The 25,726-nt window shown below is 38.0% G+C and overlaps 1 long non-coding RNA gene across 2 annotated transcripts; it reads right to left on the minus strand.

The window, feature by feature from the left end:
- Positions 1-283: 283 nt before the first annotated feature.
- On the minus strand, positions 284-18,604 carry LOC125613807. Of its 2 annotated transcripts, none has more exons than XR_007344401.1 (3): positions 18,444-18,604; positions 3,867-4,018; positions 284-586 (listed from the first exon to the last, which is right to left on the minus strand). It is a non-coding gene; the product is annotated as an uncharacterized LOC125613807 (long non-coding RNA). The 2 variants fall into 2 exon arrangements; XR_007344400.1 differs by having other exon boundaries at positions 284-589.
- Between the last annotated feature and the right edge of the window lie 7,122 nt (positions 18,605-25,726).

Below are 25,726 nucleotides of genomic sequence, written 5' to 3' on the forward strand. Positions count from 1 at the left end.
ATTCTTAATTGTTGCATTATAATTATATACAAGATTGGAGTACATTGTGGTATACTCATACATGCACCTGGTATAAGTTGGTCAACTTCAATCCCCAGTTCTTTCCTCTTCCCATCCCTTCCTCCTCCCTTTTGGTCCCCACTTCTACTGTGCTGATCTCCCTTATCTTTTCATGAGACACTCCTTTTTAATCTTTAGTCTCTTTTAAGTTATTTTCTCAGTGGTTCTCCGAGGATTATAATTAGTATCTTAAATCGTAACACTATCCAGATTAATCACAAGTTTCAATAATTTTCAAAAATATTGCTCCTTTAAGCACTGTTCTCTCCTTCCTTTGTAATAGTATTATATAAAGTACATTTTTACACATTATATAACCATCAGCACAGATTTATAACTATTGCCTTAAAAAGTTGTATTTTAAATTAGATGGAGGGGGAAAAAAAAGGAGTTACAAACAAAAACTAAATTACCCTGACTTTTACATTTATCTGCGTATTACCTTTTCTAATGTTCTTTATTCCTTCATGTGAATTCAAGTCACTATCTCGTGTCCTTTCATTTCAGTATTCCTTGTAGAACATGACTGCTGGCAAAAAAAAAAAAAAAAATCTGTGTTTATTTAAGAATGTCTTGATGTCACTTTCATTTTTGAAGTAAAGTGTTGCTGAAATAGAAAGCATAGTTGAAACCCTTTTTCTCTCAACACATTGTATATATCATACTACTGCCATCTGGGTCCGTGGCTTCTAATGAGAAGAGGCCTGTTAATCTGATGAAGGATCCCTATACAAGATGGGCCATTTTTTTCTTTCCAATTTTCAAGATTCTATCTTTGGCTTTGGGGTTTTGGCTGTGATGTGTTTAAGCGTAGAACTCTTTTGAGTTCATACTACATAGAGTTTATTGAACCTCCCAGGTATATGGATTCATGTTTTTCATCACATTTTCTGATTTTCTATTTGCAGGATCTCTGTAAAAAGTTTTGCTTCTTCTTTTCTAGCCTGAATGCTCTTTATTTGCCTACTTTTCCTACAAGAACCATTAATTCTTCAAATATACTTTGTATGTATTTTTCTCCTCTCCCCTTCTAAAATTCCTATTATGTATGTTTTGTTACATTGATAGTGTCTACAGACTCTGTAAGATTCTATTCTTTTCTTCATCCTTTATTCTTTTCTTGAGACCTATCTCATACTGACCTATCTTCAAATTCACTTTTTAATCCTGTCAACTCAGATTTTCCATTGGACCCCTCTAGTGAGTTTTCATTCCACTAGTTATGTTTTTCAGCTGTAGAATTCCTATTTAGTTCCATCTTTATGGATAATCTGTATTTGGTGAAACATTATCTTTATACTCTCCTTTAGTTCCCTTGATATGGTTTACTTTCCTAAATTTTCTTTCCAGATATGTTCTTTGAATAGGTTGTTGATGAATAAAACCTTCATCTAGTATGTAGAACAAGCTTTCTCCATAGTAGTTTCTATTGGCTCTATGTGTTGTACTTTATTTCTTTGGATATCTGGAGTTTTGTTGAAATTTAAATCATATGAAGTGGCAACACTGGAAATCAGATCCCTCCTCCACTGCCGCATGCCGCAGTCTGGCTGGGCACAAATCACGAGCCACTGAAGCAGGAACAAACTTTATTTTTGAACTGCAGGAAAACACTTCACACAGCTCCCAGGGAATCCTCCCCAACGCCACGTGGCTCGTCCAGGAACCCCCAGCCGGAAATATCTCTCCCGGAAATCCCTCCTCCTGCACTTCCCCAACCAATGGGAACTCTCGGGGAATCCCCGGAAATCCCCACGAGAACTCCAAAATAGTGCGAGAACTCAAAAGTTGCGGCAGAGGCGGATAGTAATGCCTCGCCTGTCAATCAATACTGTTGGCAAAATGCCAGGGGCCATACAGACTCCGCGGTGGCTCTCAGCAGCCACAGTCCGGCTGCAGCAAAATAACTGGGGGNGCAAAATAACCGGGGGGTGACGAGCAACTTGCGAACATTGATACAGCAGGAGTGGGAGCCGTTTATTGTAGGACAAGAGGGGTATATATACATTCCACACAGCTTATCTTAATTAACATAAACTAGATACAGCAATCAACCAATAAGGAATCTCCACACTTAATGGCTCGCTGGTGTTACTTCTCAAACCACTCCCTCTGGCAAAATGCCAGGCGCCATCTTGACTTGTTTATAGACCCTAACACTCCACAGAGGTTCTTGTTGTTGCTCTTTGTTTTTATTATGGCTACAGTGTGTTTAGTGACTTTCTTGAGCTAACTCTGCTGATCAGTCTATATTCTAACTCAACTTGTATTCGTTATTGTGTGTGGCACCCAGCTACCTTAATGGTCATATCATAATTGGATAAAGATGTCCTTAAATATCTGGAACCAATAAGTCTCCCAGCTATGCACTGACTGGGTCACATCTTTGACACTGAGGCAGGCGGTTCACATCTCTGTCTTGGCATTCACTTTGTTCCAGTACAGAGCCTCAAGCAGGAGATGAGAGCATAGATTTTTCTCAAGTCTTTCCAGGGCATGGGCATAGCCCTGATCATCTACAAATCCCTAAATATGTGTTTGTCTTTCTATTTCCCCAGGAATATGTTGAAGCATTTGAAAACTCCCTATGTACATCCAATTTTCCAGATTTTCCTTTAAACTTTTGGGGCAACATGTTGTTTGTTTCAATTGCAACCACCACCTCAGGCACCTGCAATGTTTAATTAATTACCACTTGTTGAGAAAAATGCCCCTTGTGAAAAGGCAGTTTGCTCTGAACCAGCTTTGAGTCATGCCAAAGTCAAGCATGTGAGTGTTCCAAGGAGCAGCCAAGCAAGTCACATAAGGACAGTCACATGATGTTGGGCTTGGAGGAGCTCCGTAGGTTCACACTCATGGATTTTACCAGGGGTTTTACCATGAATGTGAGGCTATTGATTTCCAATGGTACTAAAACCTCACAAAGTTTGCCGTTTCTAAGATTCAGACTTTTTCTAGAGGAAACACTCCCTGGATTGTTGCCATTTCTAAGATTCAGACTTTTTCTAGAGTAAAAACTCGCTGGATTGTTGCAATCATTTTGTTAATTTCCAGAATTTGGGGGCAAGTTGATTTTTTTTTAATATTTGCCAATGATCTTACTTTTATGGGGGAGAGAATTTTTGAAAGTTCTCATTCTACCATTCCTGGTGATGTTGTTCCCTCCCATAATTTTTAAGAGGACTTTTCAATGAGTTTAACATTTGCAATATTATGTACCTTGTTGCATGCTCTTCCTTATCCTGTGACAACTAAAAAGCTATCACAATCAAATTGAAAGGAAAAGCATTTCCAAACAAATCAGTAAAAGAATCCAGGGGTTCAGGGTTATGGCTTAGTGGTAGAGCACTTGCCTCGCACATGTGAGACACTGGGTTTGATCCTCAATACCACATTAAAGTCAATGAATAAAATAAAGGTATTTTGTTCATCTATAATTAAAAACATTTAAAATATCTATTTTTAATATTTTATATTCTTTAATATAAAAGAATTCACTCAGCATTACTCTTCATTCTGTATGGACCTTATAACATTGTTCATACTTCATTACCAGATTCACGCAGTGAGTGGTCATATAGCCAGTGACTTTTTCCAGGCCAGGAAGCCTGCCCTACCCATTTCTCTCTCCTCAGAACTTTTTTCATTTAAAATATTTTAGTTTTTCCATCAAATTAAATCATGCGCAAAGTTTAAATAGTGAACACACTCCAGAGGCTAATGACAAAGAAGCAACATTCCACAGCCTCCACCCTTAGAGTGAAATACTTTGTGTTAGTCAGTTTTTCGTTGCTGGAACAAAATACCTGGGAAAAATGAACTTAGAGGATGAAAAGTTCATCTGGGTTTAGGGTTTCAGAAATTTCAGTCCGTGGTAGTCTGGCTTCATTGTTTCTGCGCCTGTGGTGAAGTAGTACATCATGGGTATAGAAGAGCATAGCTTCTGGGTTCATGGCAGCTGAGAAGCAGAGAGAAGAAGGGGCAAAGGACAAGATATGATACCCCAGGGCACACACTCAGGGACCTATTCCCTCCATCTCCTGCAGTTGCCACCACCTCCCAATAATCCATTTAGCTATGAATCCCTCAATGGATTAATCCACCGTTGAGGTCAGAGTCCTCATGACCCAATCACTTCCCAAAGGACCCACCTCTGAATAACGATTTTACTGGGGACAAAGCCTTCAACACATGAGCCTTTCGGGGGGGGGCACTTCATATCCAAACTGTGCCATACTTTGAACAATGTCTATCATGAGCTCTTCAAAGGAGTTACTATACATTTGAGTTTATATTACTACTTCTTTTATAAAGTCTAGACATTAATTTTCTTATTGTTATGACAAATGAAGGTTTATTTTATTACCTTACCTCAACTCTCCAAAACGTTGATATCATTATTTTTAGTTTTTTTCAACGTATCGCCTTTGTATGTTCGATCATTACTGTAGTACATTCTTTTCCCACCACCATGTTTCCTCCTCCTTTCTCATTCTCTAACGAGGAATACTTTTACCTTTCTATTGTTGTTGTTAGTAATTACATTGTTCTGAAACATTTCTATATATCACACACTCATCTATAAGTTAACCCTAAGTATACAAAAAAAACAACATTCAGTATTTCCCTTGTTATTATTCTATTGCTCACAGCATCGCTAAGTAAAAAGGTATCCTTCCTTGAGGTTGCAAAATCCCTATCTCTTTTCCATTTTAAAAGCAGTGTTCTGAATAATAAGGTCAAATGAGTTTTCTATTCTTTCTCCTCCCACCCCCTATTAATTGATCAAACCCTATTTAATTTGCAACTTATGTGACCCTAACTTTCTTATACTTCTTTTGAAATCTGTTTTGCCTTTTATTAGATTCTGATGACCTTAAACTATAACTCATAGTAAGTTTTTAGTAAATGTTTATTGAAATTAAATTATTGTGAATTGCTAGCCTGGCCTGACTAATAAGATAAATGTTTCAATATGGTCATTTCCCAGGGATTTTTTTAAGTTATTACTTGAAAAAGAACAAAAAAGTTATTCAATATGTCCCTCAGGATAAATTAAAACCCAATTTTTAGAAGCACCAAGTTTTTTCAAAATGTTTGTGAGCAATATTGATGACATCCCATGAAGCAGGGCTTTCAGAAATCACAGTGACTTTACTATTCTCAATATTAAATGCTTTAAAGGGGCAATAAATATTTTATTTTTCCATAATTATGCTAAAATTGTTTTGTCAGTCAGTTTCTAAAATAAAAAGCATCTGCTGCAGTTAAAGAGTTTACCTCAGGTGTTTGCTCCCAAAGGTTGTGGACAAAATGAAGAATTACAATAATCAAATCCAGAGAAGGATAGAAGGACCCATGAGCAAAATATTGACAGTGATAAAAAGAAATGCCATTGAGAAAAATAAGCAGACTTATTTGTCAAGAAAGTGAATGATTCCCAGCCTCCTAAGCCAAACTTTATAAAGCCACCTTTCCTGTTCAAACACATACCTACCCGAAGACTCTTAGAGCACAGATCCATTTACCTCTGTCAATGAGCCTCAGCAAGTTGGTGCAACCTTTGTTCCATGTAAAGAAATTTATGCTTACAATGTTTTGGGGTAGAGGGTTTATAGATACAATTATATTTGTGAGGGTTCCAGGACATGCAGCTTGAGATCATTACCACAGATTTTATAGGCTCCTTGACTTCATGACTGTTTTATATCCACAATGAAAAGAGTAGCCCCTACCTATGGTATTTCATTCTGTGTCAGAGGGAAAAGAGACAAAGTCAAAGCTCATAATGGCCATTTAGTATTTTACTTGGATATGTTTGTCACATTTCATTTGTCCAAAGATGTTACCGGATCAAGCCTAATCAATGCCCTTTACAAATAGGCTATATAATTATTTCATAGAAAGAGTGAATAGTAATTTTTTAAAAAGTAAAATCTACCATAAGCAGTACGTATGATTGTTTTTACTGAAAATTTTTAAAAAGACTAATCAGAGTATAGTTTAAAACTAATTCACAGGGAGCAGCTGATTGTTTAGCTGGAAAGAATTATGTGCATAGAATACTCAGAATGGAATGAGGGTGTAAGGGTACTGTACCCATGTGAATCCTCACCAGAGGGTGTCACTATGAAGAAATTTAATAATCAGAAGCTCCACCTGGTGCATGTCAGTCAGCACTTGCCTTCAGCCAATGAACTTAGTGATGGCAACAGAGACCGAGTAAATCTCCCCCTTGAAAGTCAGCTGGTCACTACCATCAGTTAATGCTCGAATTGCCCGCAACAGCAACCAACTCTGAATGCTGATTCATAAAACCATTTCATTAGTGTAAAGGCAGGGCAACCACACAATTATCTTGTAACAGACTAATTGCATAGGACTCTTTCAATACAGGTAGAGACTTATATTTTGCCTCACTACAAGAATCACCATTTCTGGATTTGAGTTTGCAGCAGCATGCAGTGATGAGGCATCTTTACAAATTATGTCTGCAGTCTCCCCAAACTTTCAGAGCCTGGTTCTCCAGCCTTCCTAATCTATGTATGGCCCATACAATCCTTTTAATAAGTCCCTTTTCAACTCAAACTTTTTGCTACTGGCTACTAACAATTCAGAAAGAAAAACAAAGCCCTTGGGATTTCTCACAGTCACTTTCCTTATAAAATAAAGCCTTAAATTTTCACCTTATCTAGGAATGAAGAAGAAATCTCCTGTCTCTTAGAATTATGGGACTAACATCAAAGCTATAATCAGATTAATCCAAGAGCAATTTTCTAGAAATTCAAGTTAGGCTGCCTAGGCAAAATGAGGGTAAAATTGAGCAGTTTGCTATTGAATTTGCCAATATAGACAGCAAATCTGTCATTCACTTTATTGAAGCTTCTTTTTTCTTAAAACCATGGTATATTTCCTTGCATTTTCTTCCTATTCACTCACCTTATCCCTTTTTTTCCACATAAAATAAGCCAAACTAGGCAGCTCTGTTCAAATCTAGCAATTAACTACTACCATGTCTGTAAGTTTTTCCAAGGCATCTTTCCTAAGGATATATATGCCTAGAAATTTCCTAAAGACCAAAATAAGAATGAATTCAGGCAACTTCAAAACAAACTCTTGGCCACTGTCTGGATCTCCTGGATGTTCACTTTTAAACATCTCTATGCTGCACACTCTTGTCTGTGTCAAATCCCACCAGTCTTATTGCAATGCCTTAGTCAAGACAGACTAAACTCTGAAATTTTAGTGACTTAACTAAGATTGACTTCAATTGTATTTCATTCATTTTTTTTTTAATGTAAGAGAGCTTTTCATGCAGAGACACAAGAGATCCAGTCTGCTCACATTTGTATTCCCATGATCTTGATGCATAATCTCCATAACCCTTTGGCCAGAATGAATCATATGTACTCAACCCAACTGCTAAGGAGGTTATGAAATGTGTCTGCTAAGCTGAGACATTTGCTCTAGTATTCAGAAAGTATTCTTTCCTTTAAAAGCCAGTGTGTTTCTGATGCTACATATGCACTAAGACTGCTATGAACTTGAACTATACATGGGCATTCCTCAAGAAGATGGCAGTTCAGAGAAAAGGGAAGAGGAGACAAAGAAATCAATTAACAACATCAGGTCATAAGTGCAGCACAGAACACTAATGGAAGGGGAAAGAACATTTTAGGTAGAGAGACCAGAATGTGAGGACACTTGCAAACCCATAATTGTATGATGATTTCAGAGACAAACTGGATCAGAGAAGAGATGGAGTAATAAAAATTGAATTGAGAGTAGTCTTTCCCAAAAGATATTCATCAGAATTATAAGTTTTTTGAAATGCTTTACGACAAAAGGGCTGAGTGGATAAATATATAATAAGTTTGAGAAACAGCACATTATATTCACATTTTAGAATACTGAAGTTTCCAAGAAATACTGTGATATCTATACCAGCTTGAACTTTTTTGACTATCATTTACTAAACATGATATAAAATCCTAACAACTCACAGAATTGGTATTCTAGGGAATAAATATGGGGAAAATCAAAGACTAGATGTGTAGATGCTGAATCAAAAAGCGTAATCTAAAGAGATTGATTCTTATTCTGGACGTTATGGAAGAGTAAAGGATTCAAAATACAGTAAAAATATGAAGGTTTTACTATGGTATGATGATCCAAGCAAGGAGTTATTAGGAGCCTGGATTAATGATTTTGTTTTGTTTTAATCATATCACTGAATCTACTAGATCACTTGATCAAAGTCATAATTTACAGTTTCTTTATCTCTGTATATGAACCTTTGTAGCATAAGGATTTATACACAGTAAAGTATCCATAAATCAGAGTGGTTATGTGTAGTAGGCAACTTCTAAAATGCTTACTGAGGTCCCTGGCCTCCTAATATTTATGCCCTTTGTGTAATCCCCTCCCCTTGAGCATGGGATGTACCTAAAAACTTGCTTGTAACATGATATGGCACAGGACATCACTTCCATGAATGGGTTAGAGAGGACTATGATTCCCATCTTGCTTTCTCTCATTCTCTCTGGTCTCCACTCTTTCCATCTTGCTTGCCACTATTTTGTGAGATGCCCACAAGGCAAGGAACTGCGAATGACATCCATTCAACAAGCCAACAACTCAGAAGAATCTAAGACCTCAGTGTAACAAATCACAGTGAACTAAATTCTGCCAATGCACTTCAGAGTGAGCTTGGGAATAGATTCTTTCTGGCCAAGCCCTGGTGTGACCATAGCCTCGAAAGACACTCCATGGCTAGAGCACCCAGGCAAGGGTACCCATATTCTTGATCTACAGAAACCATAAGATAATAAATATATATTTTTCTAGCTGCTATCTTGGGATATTTTTTATGTAGCAATAGATATAAAATAAATGAATAAATAAATCAATAAATATATTTTTTCCATTTTATGTCCTTGATACTTATCAAGTATCTTCTTCCTACACCTTTTTATGCTTGAATGACACAATAATTAGGTGTTTGAAAGCATGATTGGCCTCCCTTATGCATCTTTTCCTATAAAAATGTTATAGGAATTTTCCCTATCTTTTTGCTCCTTCTCATAGGACTTTGCCATTTTTCACATTAAAGAAGTAAAATTTATTTTCTTATCCCTCAATATTGGAGATGGCTATATAACTTGCTTTGGCTAATAGAATAAGGTAGATGTAACACAGTGTCAGTTACAAGTCTAGATTGAAAAAGCCTTGAATGTTTTCACTCATTTTTCTTATGGTACTGCCCTGAAAAGGATAGGTCAGCCTCATCTTCAAGTCGCAAGAGAAGGTTGAAAGACACATGAACCTGAGCCACACAGCCAGCTTAGTCTTGGCTAACTCCCACACGATTGTGAACTAAATGGATGGTTACCTATATGTGCTATTTGGATTCTGTGCTCATGTCTGTGTCCGTGGTTGACTGACATATGCTGTGTTTAGAAAAAGGGGTTGGGAGACTTCTTACTGAAGAACTTGTCCAACTAAGAAAGCCCCAAGTCTTAATATTCAATCAAATAAAGGAAAATGCATATAGCTACACTTTCAGGCGATTTCAAGTAATTTGACCAATTTTTCTCAACTCTTGATGAATTCTTTGATTCTGCTTTTAGTAGTTTATTAACACTCTTAAGTTCTGGGAAAGAAAATGGATTCCATGTAATCATTTGTCTTAATGAATTATAGAAATACATAAAACTACTTAAAAGAAAATTCCCTGCTTCTTTTAGGTAAAATTACTTTTTAGAATTTCTTTTGGTCTGGTTGGTATCGATAGAGGAAAAAAAAAAAAACTTATTTCCAGATTTCCTATTATCATGGTTCATAAATTTGGTGCTTTTGAGGAACTCATTAGCTCTTTAGGATCATAATTAGCTAGAGGCCATGAAAGTATAGAGTCAGTCTGATTCTAACAGATAAGGTTTTTTCCCATTAAATTTGTGAACATGGGGAGAAGAAAAGGGTCAGCTGAGGGGAAATTTAGTTCATGAATATTTTATACATAGTCTAAGAAATTTCAACCTTTGGTAGACTGAATTATATTAGAGCAAAAAAAAAACTTCTATTTGAGTTTGATTGCCTTTAAGTTATTTGAGAGAAATTATTATGGTTTGCATGTTACTGTTTTTCTTCCCAATTTTTATTCCATTATGTTTATTTTTTTTAAACTGACCTTCCGATAAAAGAGCATTTCTTACTGCTCTGCTTAAATTGCAAATCCCTTCCTAAGACACTGAACCATCCTGAAACACTTCGTACAGTAAACCAGAGCCTTTCTGGTTGTTTGTATCACAACCAAATGCATTTTCATAAGCTACAAACTCTGCAGATTTCTGTAGTACTGATAGTAGAATGTTCTTAAAATTCAAAACATTGAGGAAAATGTTTACCACTCAAACTACATGGCAAATTAAACCAGTTTTAAGTATGATGTGAAAATACTGCTTCCTTGAAATACTAGTCTAGGATTTAATTGCTGTAATTATGCCTCAGCAGGGGGATGGTATAGATCTCCCAGCTGCACCAGCTGTATGGCGTGCTGAGACTGAGAAGAAGGACAAACTGAGGGGCTCATGGGGTTTCTAGAAGAAACAAAAATGCAGATCCCAGGAAGGAGATGATCCAAGAAAAAAAAAAGGTCCATATTTAAATAGAGACATAGGAAAATAAAGCTAGATTCATCACTAAGGAACTGAGTGTAAGTAAGAATAGGATGTGCCATTTGGGAATATAGAGATCTTATCCACGCCAATTGCCAGATTGGGTCTTTCCAAATTTTCCATTAAAACAGGACATAGAAAAGCAAATGTGATCCAGACTCCAGGTGTGATAGGATACTAGTTCCATGAAGAGTTATTTTATGTATCTCATTCCTCATGCTCTTTAAGAGTGACCTTATTATCCCCTTCAAATCCCCAGGATTGAGAAATTTTCAAACAAACCCAGACAATAATACACTCAATGATTTGCCTTTAAATATTTAAAGGTCAAAGCCAAGTACAAATCCAGTACTAGAGCCACAGATATGCAATCATGCAGAATGGATTCTTGACCACAGCTAACTGAGCTGGGGACTGAGAAAAGAGGAGATGAATGTTCAGGTGTTGGTCCATCTTTATGCCCATTCCCTCTCGCTAAGACCTAGAACTGGGAGAAGTGATGGAGTCTTCTAGACAGGTTGGAGGGATACTGAAGCCAAGAGACCTGTGTCTCACCTGTCGTTTCCAAAACATGATAAGGCTGCCTTACTAATATCCCATACACAACCACAGCACGGGGTCAACACAGAGGGAAAAGTGGGTCAGGTGTCTGTGGCAAGCTAGGTGCCAGGTGAAAACCCTGGCTTTTCCCTGGGTTCACACTCAAGAGAAAAACGGAAATGTCCTTATGCTTGTGAGAATATCAGGTCAGACCTAAGCAAGGGCTAGCAGAAATACCTTTTCTTGTTCAGAAGAGAATAGTCCTGGGGTTGGAATGAGAAGGAATCCAGGTGACCAATGTAGGTAGGATGGCAAGTAGCCATGGAAGACTAGACATCTAAATTCTCTACAGTATGATGCTTTTTCTCTCAGCGAGCACATTATGGAGGACTAGACTGGGAGGTGGGGCCTGGAAGAATGAAAGATGGAAATGAAGAAAGAGGACAATAGAAGAGATATGGAAACCAAGGAAGAGGGAGAACCCTTTCCACCAGTGCTGTGGTGGCCTTGGAATAAACCTCATGAAGGTATAGACAAGACTAAACCATTAAGGAGAAACAGGTCAGATTAATGAGTTTTAACTTTAGTTATAAGCTGTGAAAACACTTTAAAGATATACATTATCTTCACAAATTACAAAAAGTCAAAAATCTATAGGAGGCAAATTCTGGGCTGGTACAGGGACTAAAAAATGTCACCAAGGACCTAGGGTGTCTCTAGTCTCCTGCTTCATTATCCTCAGTGTGTAGTTGTCATTTCTGTAAATGCAAGATAGGTGTGATGAGCATCCGTGGATAAAGAAAATATGAATGATGCACTATTCAAGACCAAGAAGGGAGTCCTACTATTTGCAACAACATGGATGTATGTGGAGGTCAGGATGCTTAGCGAAATAGGTCAGACTGAGAAAGACCAATGCTGTATACAGAATCTAAGAGTAAAACTCAGAGAAACAGACTGTAGAATTTCATAGAATGGAGGTACAGCAGAAAACCACCATTCTGAGCAGCAGCAGAATGGTCTGTTGTTGTGGCTGAGGTTGGAAGAAATGGAGCATGTCAATCCAAGTGCAAACTTCCATTTGGAAAATGAATAAGTTTTGGAGACCTAATGTATAGATAGCATGGTGGTTATAGTTAATAGTAAAATATAGTCTACTTAGTATTTGCTAAGAAGATGTTAAATGGCATCAATCTAAAGTGATGCATGTGTTAACTAACTCAATTGCAGTCATTTCACAACATGGATACATAGTAAGATACTATATTGTACAACTTAAACACAATTTTATCAATTTTACTCCAATGAAGTTTTTTTCAAGGAGAGTTGCAACACCTCCAGGTATCAATCCTGGGTTCCAGTCAGGAAGAAGGAAGAAGGCCAAAGATTGATAGGAACAAATGAGTTTTCTCCCTGTAGGATGTTTCATTTTGCTTTATTTTTATATGCTATCATTATAAATATGGGTTACTTTCTTGTATTCTACTAAAACACTTGTATTCTACTAAAACATTTTCAATGTTTCATTTTCTTCTTACTTTGGGACAATTTTCTGAGGTATAATTTATATACAATTAAATATACCCTTTTGGGTGAACTGACATTAAAATCCAATGTCAGAGTATGTCTATCACCCCAAAAAAGATTCCTTATGCCCATCTGCACTCTTTCACAATTCCCTTCTCCAGTCCCAGGGAACCACCATATACTTTTTGTCTCTATGGATTTTCCTTTTCTGGATATTTCATATAAACAAAATTATATAATATGTATTCTTTTTATATCTGGTTACCTTGTTTTCACACAATGTTTTTGAGCTTCATCAACGTTTTTGAGCATATATCACTAGTCTTTTACTTCTTATTGGTCTTCTATTCCATGGAAATATCACATTTTTTAATTCATTCAGTAGTAATGGACATTTGGGCTTTTCAGTAGTAGGCTATTATAATAATGTGCTAGAAACATTCCCACATGAGTCTTTGTGTGGACGTACATTATCATTTCTCTTAGGTAGATACCTAGGCATGGAAAACTGAGGCGTATAGTAAATGTTTGATAAACTTTTTAAGAAATTGACAAACAATGCTTCCAAAAGATGCACTATTTTAAATTCTGCCCAAATTATGAGGGTCCCTATATTTCTACATCCCTGTCAGCACTTATAATTGACTATCTTTTCAACATGCCCATTCTAGTGAACAGAAAGTGATCTCCCATTTGTGGGTTTCCTTTGCATTTTCCTAATGACATGATATATCTTTTTTACATGCTTGTTCTTTGTTTGTTTATCTTCTTTGGTTACATGTCTATTTAGATTCTCTGCCTATTTTTCGTTTAGATTATTTGTCTTATTGAGTTGTGAAAGTTCTTTTTTATTCTAGATGTAAGGCCTTTATCAGATAGGCAGTCTACATGTTTTTAAATTATTTGACAAGCTTGTGGCTTACATTTTCATTTTATTTTATTGATGTCTTTTGAAGTACAAAAGATTTAAATGTTTTTGAAGTCCAATTTAATGCTTTTTTCCCTTTTGGATCTTTCTAGTGAAGTTTTTTTTATCTTTTTATTTGAGGAAGAAGTTTCTCTCTAGTTATTTCTACCTGTATGTCATTGACCAGAACCACATCATAAGTCAATATTAGCGGTAACTAACAAAACTTGTCACCAAAAAAATCAGATCCATTTACAAAGAGAGGAAAAACAATGGCAGAATGGCCATTTGATATGAAATTAGCAATGTCTGTCATAGTCACTTCAAGCAAGATTAGGATTCAGATTCTACTTTAGAAAAGGTAATAGTTTCTCTTCAAAATACTTCACAGCAACAACCAGGAAACCTCTGTGGCATACCTAAAAAATGTTACTACCCATGCATCCAGACTCTGCCAAGCCTTGACTGGGCAGCTCTGCTAACATTGGCTGCCTCTCACATGTACCTGGCAGCAGGCTGGAGGTTGATTCGAGGCTGGTTTCAAGGTGCTCTGCCTCCTTAGTCTCTCAGCCTCCAACAAGGTGGCCTGACCTTGCTGTCATGATGACAGCCAAGGTGCAAGAGAGCAAGGCATATCCCAAGGCCTCTCAAGGCCCAGGCTGCAAGGTGGCATTCCCTCACTTCTGCCGCATTCTACAGTCCAAAGCAAGTCATAAAATCAGATCCGACTAAGGAGAGAAGAAACAAATTGATTGCTCTGCTTAGTGTAAGAATTGCAAAGTCACAAGGGGAATATGAAAAAAAAATTGGAGCCATGAAAGCAATCAATCTAATGTACAAAAATGTGAGCCTGCTAAAGGTAAAAATACTAGTGAGACTGCTGTTACAATAGCTCAGGGGAGAAGATGGTAACTTGTGAGGATGGAGAGAATAAGACCAACTCAGAAGCATTTAGGAGATAGCCAGACCCTGCATCTTCTGCACTAACTCATGAGGAAGGAGGGAGGACAGAGAATGGAGAAAGGAGCTGTCGAGTATTTAGTGTACTATATCTTTTTTTCTGCTTTGCAATGTTGTCAAAGAGAATGACTAGAAGGAGAAAATAACAGTCACGTAAAGAACTCTATGACATACATTTGAATTTGCTTATTGTCACAACTGACCCATTTTTATTTTAGTTTCATCTTATACTGATCTCTTAGGAGAATTGGAAATGGAATAACTTGTGACACATGCCTGTCACTGAGATCTAGCTTAATGAAGCATTTTATTGTAAATGATATCTTGTGGGCGAGGTGAGAACAGAAATGTTTTCCCAGAGCCATACGGATATAAACTTTTGGTTGATTAGCCCTGAAAATTGTCCAAAATAAATTAGTACTTGATAAAAGCAAGAAAGCCAGATGTCAGGTTTAGTGGGGAATCACAGAGTAGTGTGATAATGGTGACACAAAAGAGCTGAAGGGGACTGTGATCAAATGTTGCAAGTTGTTGTGATTAAATAATACAAGTTTCCTGTATTGTCAGGGATGCAGATAAGCTTTACAGAGAGAGATGGTGTTTCTAAGGCTTATAATCATAAATATAGTATTTCATGGGTTTCCTGTGATCATGTTCTGGAGAAGTTCCAGTTTGAAAAATCAAAGATAGATGAAGACATTTTCATGGATCTTGATAATTGTATTCTCAACATTAGTGGAAATTTTTGAATTACACCATATAAGAAAAAAAAACAGATTTCTGCATGCCCCCACAAAAGCCCCACTAATTCTAAGAACAGAATAATAAGAAAGACAAGATCCCCTCTCCAAACATACACACACTTCATCATTTGTACCTAGAAGCAAAAGAAGCAGAATTGGGAAAGTGACCATATTAGCCCCCATGACAAGGTCCCTAGTGGACACTGCTATTTGCTCATTTGTTTTTTCACACAGTTATTATCAAATGCTTAACTAGTATTATCAAAATCAAATAATGAGTTCTACTGAGTGATATGAGGAGACAAAGAAAATAAGACAGACTGCCCTTCCTAAGTTGAGGTAAGAATGACAGTAGTCTCCAGTGAAAGCTGGTGATATAGCAGCCAGGTTGCATGTTTATATTTACTTCTCTGAATTACCCCAAAATGTAGATAGTACAGCTCTTATTTGAATTGTAAAGAAACTGACATTCCAAATGACTAGGTATATCAGTCCATACACCTGGAAAAGCTGTTTAAGCCAGGATGCCATCTTCTTCTGTTTGGCCCTTAAGTCCCTTGCTCTTAACCATGCCCAACTTAAGTCTAAACACGAAGACAAAACATGGATAAAAGCCAGTATAATCAGGATAGATACAACGATACTTTTAATGCTTCCTTCATGCCCAGCATTATTCTCAATATTTTATATACTTTAGTTCATTTAACCACAAACAACAAAGCCATGAGAATCTTACTGGTAATATCTTCATTTTAAACATGGGGAAAATGAGGCACAGAGACGTTAGTTTATCCCCATAAGGCCGTATAGCCAGTAAGTGACTTGAACCTAGGGAGACTGGCTCTAAGAGTACATGCTACCAACATCATGCTTTTCTGCCTCTCTCAAAGAAAAAAAAAAAAAAAACAGACACAGTTTAAAAGAGGGAGTAACTTTTGAGGCTATAAAGGTTAAATGCATATGGTTAAAAATGAGTTACATATTTATAGGAAGATGAAGATGTTTGCTGTGTTTTGAAGAAGGGGTGGATATGTGGAGGTAGGGTGGGGTTTAAGTGGAAGAAATACTACCTAAATAGATTTTTCTCTAGCACTTTCCTCTATTGTCTATCCTCAGCAGTATTTTCTCCACAGCACTTTGTGGCTTGTGATTACCATGCATCACTTTACTTCCTTAGAAAACGACCATGAGAACAGGGACAAGATGCTCTTCATCACTCTATGCCCCATGCCAGGCACTCAGAAAGCACACAACAATCACTTGTGCAAGGAGGAGGGAAAGAAAAGAAAATTAGCAAAGTTTGAAAATGCGTAATGGACTGAATTAAAGGAATTTAAAAAATCACAGCCAAGATTACTCTAGGGGAGCTTGATACAGTAGGAGAAATTTGAGCCAACTGTTTTTAAAATAGATCACCAGGCATTATTTCTAAGATTTATGTGTTTTCACCTTTTTATCTCTGAAATCACTACCCATATTTTAATCAATGGTGTATTTGAGATTAGTTGGCATTATTTTTTCTACCTAAATGATATATTAAAGTTACAGTTCATTATTTGCCACAATTGATGGCATCGTAGATTCAACAAAATAGAGATGTAGAAGTGACTCCTTTGATGATATTTGTCAGGAAATGAAGGAGGGATAGAAGCAGAACAAGGAACAACTGGAAACCAGTCACATTCTAGACTTGGCAGCAGAAGCATTAGAGAGCCATAGAGACTTTGAGAGGAGTAACTTTATGGGAGTGGTATCTATAAAAGAGGTGACCAGACACCACCTGAAATGAAGAATGGACATGGGAGAGAATGGCACTGGTAAGGCCAACCTAGAGTTGAGAAGGTAGAAAGAATGCCCTGAGGTCCAGGTCAGGAGTACCATTCACATCTCTGCCACTAGTGCTTGTGATCTATACACGGCCCTTTTACCCTTCGGGGTCTCAGTGTCTTCATTAGAAATGGGAGGCTCAAAGAGAGGAACTCAGAGCCCCTTCTGAATTCTGAAACCTGATGATCATCCCAGGTGTGAGGCAGCAAGGCCCTGCTGTGGGCTGCACACTGGAATATGGAACATTAGAGTTAGACCTGAGAAGTATTTTGAAGGCAGGACAGTGCAGGCAAAGATGTAATATTAGGAAAGAAACCAATGCAGTATGGCTGGACCATGCATTATGGAGGGCAATGGTACAGAAAGGCAGAAAGAGACCAGGTTGAGTAAGACCCTGGGGCCATGTTGAACAGGCGAACCATAGGCCAAGAACAGTAGGAGACATCATACACTGGCAGGACTGTCATGATCCAATTTCCACTTAAGTGGACATTTTGCCTGCATTGCAGAGAGAAGATGTGGGAAGACCAACACCAAAAAGAAGCCCACCAGAAAATCAGATGCTGATGAAAGAGGTGAAATTAAAGTGGGTAGCCATAGGGACAGTCTTCAGGATACTCAGAAGACAGAATTAGCAGGATTTAAGTGACTTAGTTCTGATGGAGAGAAATAATAAGAGTAGTAAATAATAATAGCAACTATACAAAGTGCCCACAATCTATTGTCTCACTTTTCACTGTTCTGGATTACATACTTTTTAAAAAAAATTTCATATCACAGCCTCCCACACACCTATCCATCTGCTAGCTCACCTGCCCTCCCACTGATGTCCTGCTGCTCAGAGTCCGCCACTATTATAATGGTCACTGAGCCACATGACGTTAAACTCAGTGGTCTTCTATCCTAATACCACAGCATACCCCTTATTTCCCATTTCCCTCATTTGATCTCACCTCCACTGATTAATCCAAATAAAAGATAACTGCCATCCAAGTACCTCTGTAGCAGTCATTGCATGCTTTGCTCTCAATACTCCCTGTGTTGGTACACAGCCTCCTACAGAAAAGTACCGAACTAGAATAAAATATATTGCATGCTTATACAATTATATCAAAATGGAATCTACTGTCATGTATAACTAGAATGAATCAATATGTTAAGAAAGAAGAAGAAGAAGAAGAAGAAAAAGAAGAAGAAAAGTACCTGTGATGCTATCTCAGTAGAAGTCCACAAATCAGAGAATTCATGCCATCCCACACTGGGTTCTCCCGGAAGCAGACTTTGAGATGGAGTTGAGTGATCAGGGTGTGTGTTACAGAATTCCTTTGGGATTCACCCCATGGAAGAGATTGGAAGGAAGCTGAATAAAGCAGAGGGAGAAGTCAGGTTATAATGCATGCCCAGTGATAGCTTCAGCCAACACTATGGAGTACTCTAGAGCTAAAGTAGAATTCCCCAAGTTGGTCTAAGCTGGCCATCATTCAATGTGACCTTGGCAAGGAAGCACTCAGCAGCTGAGGCAATTACTGAATGGACTGGCACATGGAATTGTCCACTGACAGCACCCATAGGTGTTGGGCAACAGCTCCTTCCTTACAGGGCAACCTGGGTGGCGTCTCATGATGTCCTCCACGACATGCCAGAGAACAAGCCTCAACCATTGAGAGCTGGAAACTAAATACTGCAACTTCCTTACCTCTTAGGTTTGGGGCTGATGAGGCAATAATTCTATGATATATTCTATATCATCTCTCAAAATTTCTTGATTAAATTGAGGTCCAGTTACCCAAAATAATAACTCATTCAATACCATACCATTGATTGGATTCAGTCCTTTCCTTGTCTCACTTTATCACTGTTTATCAGTCTAAATAAACTATGTATATTCAAATCCTTATCTCAGATCTGGTTGTGGGAGACCCAAACCAAAAAATTCCCAAGAAACTTCTTTAGCCACCTCTTCTACAATTAAAACAAACATTTTTAAAGGAACGACCCGTCTCTCTAGGCTGTGCTGTCTCTCTTTCATTGTAATTTACACTGGGTTTTTTCCCCCTCTTGAAACAGTTACTTGAAGTAGTTGTGAATGACCTTGGCATATGTTAATGACTGTAAAGTGTAGGCTGTTCACAGAAAGGGCTGATTCCTCAGCATGATGTTCATTGTTTATTAGAAAGCCCCATCCATTCAACGAGAAAGCATCCTTAGCACTTCCCTTCGACTTAATCAAGAGCAGGTCAGTGAAGCACATTCCCCAGTCATAAACTGAGCCCATAATAACATCAATCTTCTCTGAATGGTTAGGTCTGACACCTGCTCACAGCAGCTTGTTGGCTGCTCGAGTGCCCACATCTGCATTCAGTAGCAGCCATCCAGGGAGATGGTCTCCATGTACCTCAGAGATACCTGCTGTTGGCCTATTTGCATAGGCAGACAAACTAGAGAATAGCTCCTCCAGGCAAGGGATGGCAGATGGCTAAAAACCCCAGGGTGCTTGGTTGCTATGCCATGAGTGGCAGTTCCAGGTGGGGTGTGACTACACAGATACCCTTAACCAAGAATAGGTCGTTTGTTTTCCAGGTAAGTTGCCCTGGTTGACAGATATGTTTGGCAAGAAGAATGTTTAGTTTTGCTTTTTCTTGCTTTAATCTATGGCCCTTGGCCTTTTGGTTTCCATTTGAGTTGTCAAAAAAGGAATAGAGAAAAAAAATTACTTAGCTTTTTAATAAATGTTCAAAGGCCTAAGACCAGCTATCATAGCAAGACATCAAGGAATACATGGAAGAGAATTTTCCCCATACCTGGAAGACCTTGCTGTTGTATACCTGAAACAATGACCTGGGTGAAGTCGTTTATTTAGGAGATGTGTCCAGAAAGCACAGTAGGAAGTCAGACAGGGAAGGGAGAAGTTCAATAAGTTGGGTGTTAATGAGCTGGTTACCCACTGTGGGCAACTAACTGGAGCTAATTCTCTTTGGTAAGACTCGGAGCAACAGTGGAAGGCATCCCTCTGAATCCTCCTTCTGCGGGAAAGGGGCTGGGACACCAAATTCCATCACTCACTTCCAACAGCTACACATAGGAATGTCATTATGTAATTCTGGGCTATACTTGTGCAGATGATCAAGATTTTCCATGATACCAGAAAAAAATCCCTAAAGCAAAAAAAGACAAGTCCTGGACTATTAGGTAGGGATGTGACAGTGTGCCAGGAATTGGCTAGCTGCAGCACAGGTGGGCAAGGGAATGAGGAGATACAGAGCAGGGCACCACAAATACCTGCTGTAGTGTTTGGATATGAAAGGAAGGCAGTAAGGAACAAAGCAAAGGAGAAGTGGGGCCATGAGATACTGGTGTGGCTCTTTGAGAAGGAACCCTGACCTTCATTCCTCTCCTCCAGGGAAATCCCATGTGAGGAAAGTGATCAAATCCACCAATATAAATTTTGGGATCGATTTAAAAATAGTAAGGACCTGTGTTCAAGTCCCTGACAGAACCCTTGAGGGGAAACGGTTGTCAGCTTTCCTTACGCCTTGCTAGCCAGGAACAGTAACATGGGTAGTGGAAAAATGACATGCACAAGTAAATTCAGGTACATATAAAAATGCAAAAAAAAAAAAAAGAGGAGAAATTGACTTTTAAAAAGGTGCAATGCCATGATGAGAAGGAAACAGTTCATGAACTGATAGCCAAGGTCAATGAGAATGTGGACATCTCAGCAGAAGTCAAAGTGGAAGGTCGCCATGGCAGAGAACAAACCGCTGAGACCACTGCAGGGCATGGCAGCAAAAACTAGATGCCAGAGAGTTCCACATTCCTCCCTCTACAGGCAGATACTCCCAACAGTCCCTAAAATCAAATGCTTCTCAGGGTATCAGTCTTCTTGGGTTGCTATTATAATAACAACAACAATCTCTCTCTCTCTCTCTCTCTCTCTCTCTCTCTCTCTCTCTCTCTCTCTCTCATACACACACACACACACACACACACACACACACACGATGATGTCAACTATGGAAATTTATTTCTCACAGATCTGTAGGGTGGGAAGTCCAAGAACACAGTGCCCCTCATTCAACTTCTGATGAGAGTTTTCTTCCTGACTTACACATGGCTGCCTTCTCACTGGGCCCTCCCTTAGGGGAGAGAGTGAAGCAGAGAGGGAAGGAGAGAGGGAAGGAAATGGGAAGGGAAAGGAGAGAGAAATAAAAGGAGGGATCTCTTCTTGTAAGCCATCTTACAGGGTGGCTCTTCTTATAAGGACACTAATCCTAATGTATTGGGGTGCCCTAGTTATGAACTGATTTAATTGCTTCTTTATAAGCCCTATCTCTAAATGCAGTCACAGTGCTAGTTTGAGTTTCAACATAGGAATTTGAGGGAGACACAATTCAGCTCAATTCATGATAAGAGGGATGGAAATATCTGAATTGACTGAGGTTAAATCTAAAATGACTATGTGTCTCAGACTGAGTTTCCCACAAAGGAAAGCCTGAAACAAGGATTTGTGTGCAGGAGTCCACCCACAAGGACTGAGGGACTAGAAGCATGAGACTGGGGAGGAGAGAAATCCAATGTAAGGGAGTATTATGGAGGAAGTCATTCTGGGCAACAGAAGCTCAACTCCTTTGGGACCCAATGGGACCCAAGAGTCATGGAGAATTGTCCAACTGAGTATTGAGCACCTGAGGCTTCTATTCCCCACTGGCCAACGGATTTCCTCACATAGGAGAGAGGGAGGATTTTGTAAGGATTGGCTCACATAGCGAGGAAGGGTGGTGATCCATTTTGGCAACCTGAAGAAACAGAAGAGCCAACAGCATAGTCCTAAATTCCCAGGAATCAGGAGAACCAAGGTGTAGTCTTTGTCTGAAGGCCAGCTGCTCAAGACCCAGAAAAAAACTGATGTTTCAACTCAAGTCAGAAAGCAGGAAAAATCCGATGTGCCAGTTCAAAGGTCATTATGCAAGAAGAAATCTCTCTTCCTCAGGGGAAAGAGGGGCTTTAAGTTCTCCTAAAAAGTCTTTCAATTGACTGGATGAAACCCATCTACATCAGGCAGGGCAATCTGCTTTGCTCAGTCTACTGATTTAAATGTTAATCTTACCTGAAAATATCTTCTTAGAAACACTAAGAAAAATGTTTGACCAAATGTTCAGGCTCCCATGGCCCAGGCAAGTGGACACATAAAACTATCATACACTCTAAGATGTGAAATCTGTACTTCCAAACTGCATGTGCACTACAGGCCAAGTAAGTGCCCGCTAATGTTTGTGGATTTAGAGGAACCCCTGGGGGGGAAAAAATCAGAGACTCAGCACATAGACATCTGATGAGAGGCTGAAAGGCAGGAGTGAGTCAAGGCCCACGTGGAAGAGCGCACACAGCCAAGGCTTAACTCAGAAGCGAGGCAACGATGACGTGATACCAGGCTCCAGAGCATCTTATATGTTAGAGTTTTCAGAATTGATTAAGCTTTATTATTGCCCTCACCAGAAGGGAGGTTCAGAATAAGATTATATTGAGTCACAGAAACATTAAATTTTCTGCATAACTCAATTTTGTAGTCTGGGATATTCATATCTACCTTATATACATAAAAAATCTTAATAAGCTAGATCAACTTATTAAATCTTGGGCAATCAATGGATTGATGACGAATCACTTCATATCTAGTACCTATAACTTATTTTCCACATTAATTTATCCATTAAAATTTTATTGAGTGTATAAGCCATTATGCCAGTTAGGAACACAATATGTGGAAAAGATTAATTTTCTGCTCTCCAATAGCTTCCCCATTACTTGCCTTCAAAAACAAAAGATTGATTTTGCGAAGGCTGGCAGCTGTAGTGTTATTATGACTTCAGGCTTTATTTGGGTGCACTATCTCTAGATGGAAAAACAAATACATGCCCCAAAAGTCAGAGGTCATGGACATTCACATTAGCCAAATGTCATTTACACTCCATAGCAAATTGACCTCAAACATTGAGGTATGACTACATCTAAATTTACAAAGATAGAAGTGTTTCTATCCAATTATTACCACTACAACTCTGTAATTTACTCTTGGCAATAAAGAGGTCAAACCAAACATGTATTTTTCTTAAACTCTAGATCACAAATAAATAGAAGCAAATATCTTCAACTTTTCTCCTTCATTTCCTTCTCACTTATTCTTATTCATTGACTTATTTTTGGTCTAGTTTTTCTTCTTCCATTTTTTCCCAAAAGTCCAAAGAATGTGAAGCCAATAAAGAAAGAAAAAGTGACCAAATTAAGAAGAAAAAAAAAAAGAACAATCTCAAATCCCAAGTAAGAGTGAATTCTTATAAAAGCCCAATTTATTCATTGGAACAAAGTAGACAGACTCCAAGTGTAGTCCATCAGTGAGCCACACAGGTCCTCCGAAGAACCCACCAAATTATATATAACTGCAACTTCTTTGGTTATTATAGATGAGTGAGGCACAATTCCATAGGCTTTATTATTATTATCACCTGCTAGCAATATGCCTGTTAATACTGGAAATAAAAATAGCTAGAATTTATTGCTTTTCATTTCTAGGTCCTTTAATAAATACCTGTATTAATTCATTTATTTCTCACACTGAACATAGGAGATAGGTATTTTGTCATCCCTACTTACAGACTGGAAAACAGAGATACAAACATTGCCCATGATCATTTCATTTTGACATCTAGAATATCAATCATTGCTTTGGTTTCCTTAACTGGTTCCTCCTTCTATAGACTTAATAATATTAGAAGGCAACCTGATGCAGTCCTTCATTTTTTTAACCTATAATCATGTACACTTTCTTATTTAGATCCTCCGTACCATAACTTTAAGTGTCATTCATTAGTATGTCAACAACTTTCAAATTTAAAACTGTAGCTCAGCCTTCTCTTTCCTGAACTCCAAACTTGTTTACCAACTTTCTACTTATGGTCTCCACTCAGATATCTAATAGACTCCTGAAACATGACATGACCCAAGCAGAGCTCCTGATCTTTCCCCAAGACCCACTCATCCTCAAGTGATGGCAACTCCATCCTTGTACTTGCTTAGGCCAATACTCTAGAAATCAAAACAAAACAAAAAACCACTGGAGTCATTTTTAATATTTCTCTTACTTTCATGTGCTATATAAAACCTCTGGGGAAATCCTGTGGGCTCTACTTCAAACACATCCACCATCTGATCTGTTCTCAGCCCTGTCATTGCTAAGCGTCTAGTACAAAACACCTTCATGTCACCTGGATCATTGTAATAACTAGAATCCTTGCTTACATTCTTGCCTCCCTATCCTCTGTTTTCAACATAGCAGGCTAGTAAGTCCTACCATGCTGATCTGCTCAACACTTCAATTACATCCCATCTCACTCACACGTGAAGCCGATCTCCCCCACCAACCCCATCTTTCTGACATGTCTTTGGTCTTTGCTCACTCCACCCCAGTCACAAAGGCTGCCTTGCTTCTTGTCCCCAAGGCACTCTCCCAGCTTAGATCCTTTACATGAGCTGTTCTCTCTCCCTAGATGTCTCTTTTATGAGAAATTCACTTTGCAAATCCCACCAGCCCTTGAAGTCTATCCTTATATGCCAACCTCTCAAAGAGAGCTGCTTTTTTTTTATCTCCCTGAATATAAAATTGTAGTAATCCTCTTCCCCCAACAGTTCCAAATTTTCTTGACTCTCCATTTTTCTTGTTAGATATCTATTGTCACCCATTGGCGTGTAATATAATTTACTTATTTTATCTAGTTTTTATTTTATGAATTTCCTACTAGAATATAAGCACTAAAGAGCAACTATCTTTGCTTATTTTTTAATTCAGAGATATATTATTCCAAAAGTTTATTCTAGGAAAATCGGCACCTACTAGGCCCTCACTAAATATTTTTAACTTAATTGGTTAATCCTTCAATATTCAGAAAGTCCTCCTTTTTAATTGCACATATGTTGCTTTGAATTGGTTATAGTTTTTAGTTATACTCTTCTTGCATTTTATTAATCAATTACACTTAGCTTAGCTACATCATTGTGATTTTTTTATTTTTATTAACCTTACATTTCTTGCAAAGAACACATTTATCAACATTTTTTTCTCACTTTTCAGTAATTAGACTTAAAGGGTCTTGCATTGAAGCACAAATACAAATCAACCACATCTTATTACTGAAGCAAATATAAATAAAATCCCCAAGGCTTTGTGATAGGGGATATTTTGTCAGTGATACACTGTCTATGAATCTGAATTACTTAAATATGGTAAAAGTAATTATGGTAAATATGGTAAAATTACTAAGCTGTATTTCAGTTTGCAGAGTAGTAACATAATAAAAAACATATGCACAGGTTTAAATGCTGCCATAAATCAAACACAGTTATTATAAAAGCAAATAAATCATCACTTTTTAATTTTGTTTCTCTACAATTCTTTATGATAAGGCCTCTTACAACAGGAAAGTGGATCTGAT

The sequence above is a fragment of the Marmota marmota genome, unplaced genomic scaffold (genome assembly GCF_001458135.2).
Source record: "Marmota marmota marmota unplaced genomic scaffold, marMar, whole genome shotgun sequence".
Taxonomy (NCBI): domain Eukaryota; kingdom Metazoa; phylum Chordata; class Mammalia; order Rodentia; family Sciuridae; genus Marmota; species Marmota marmota.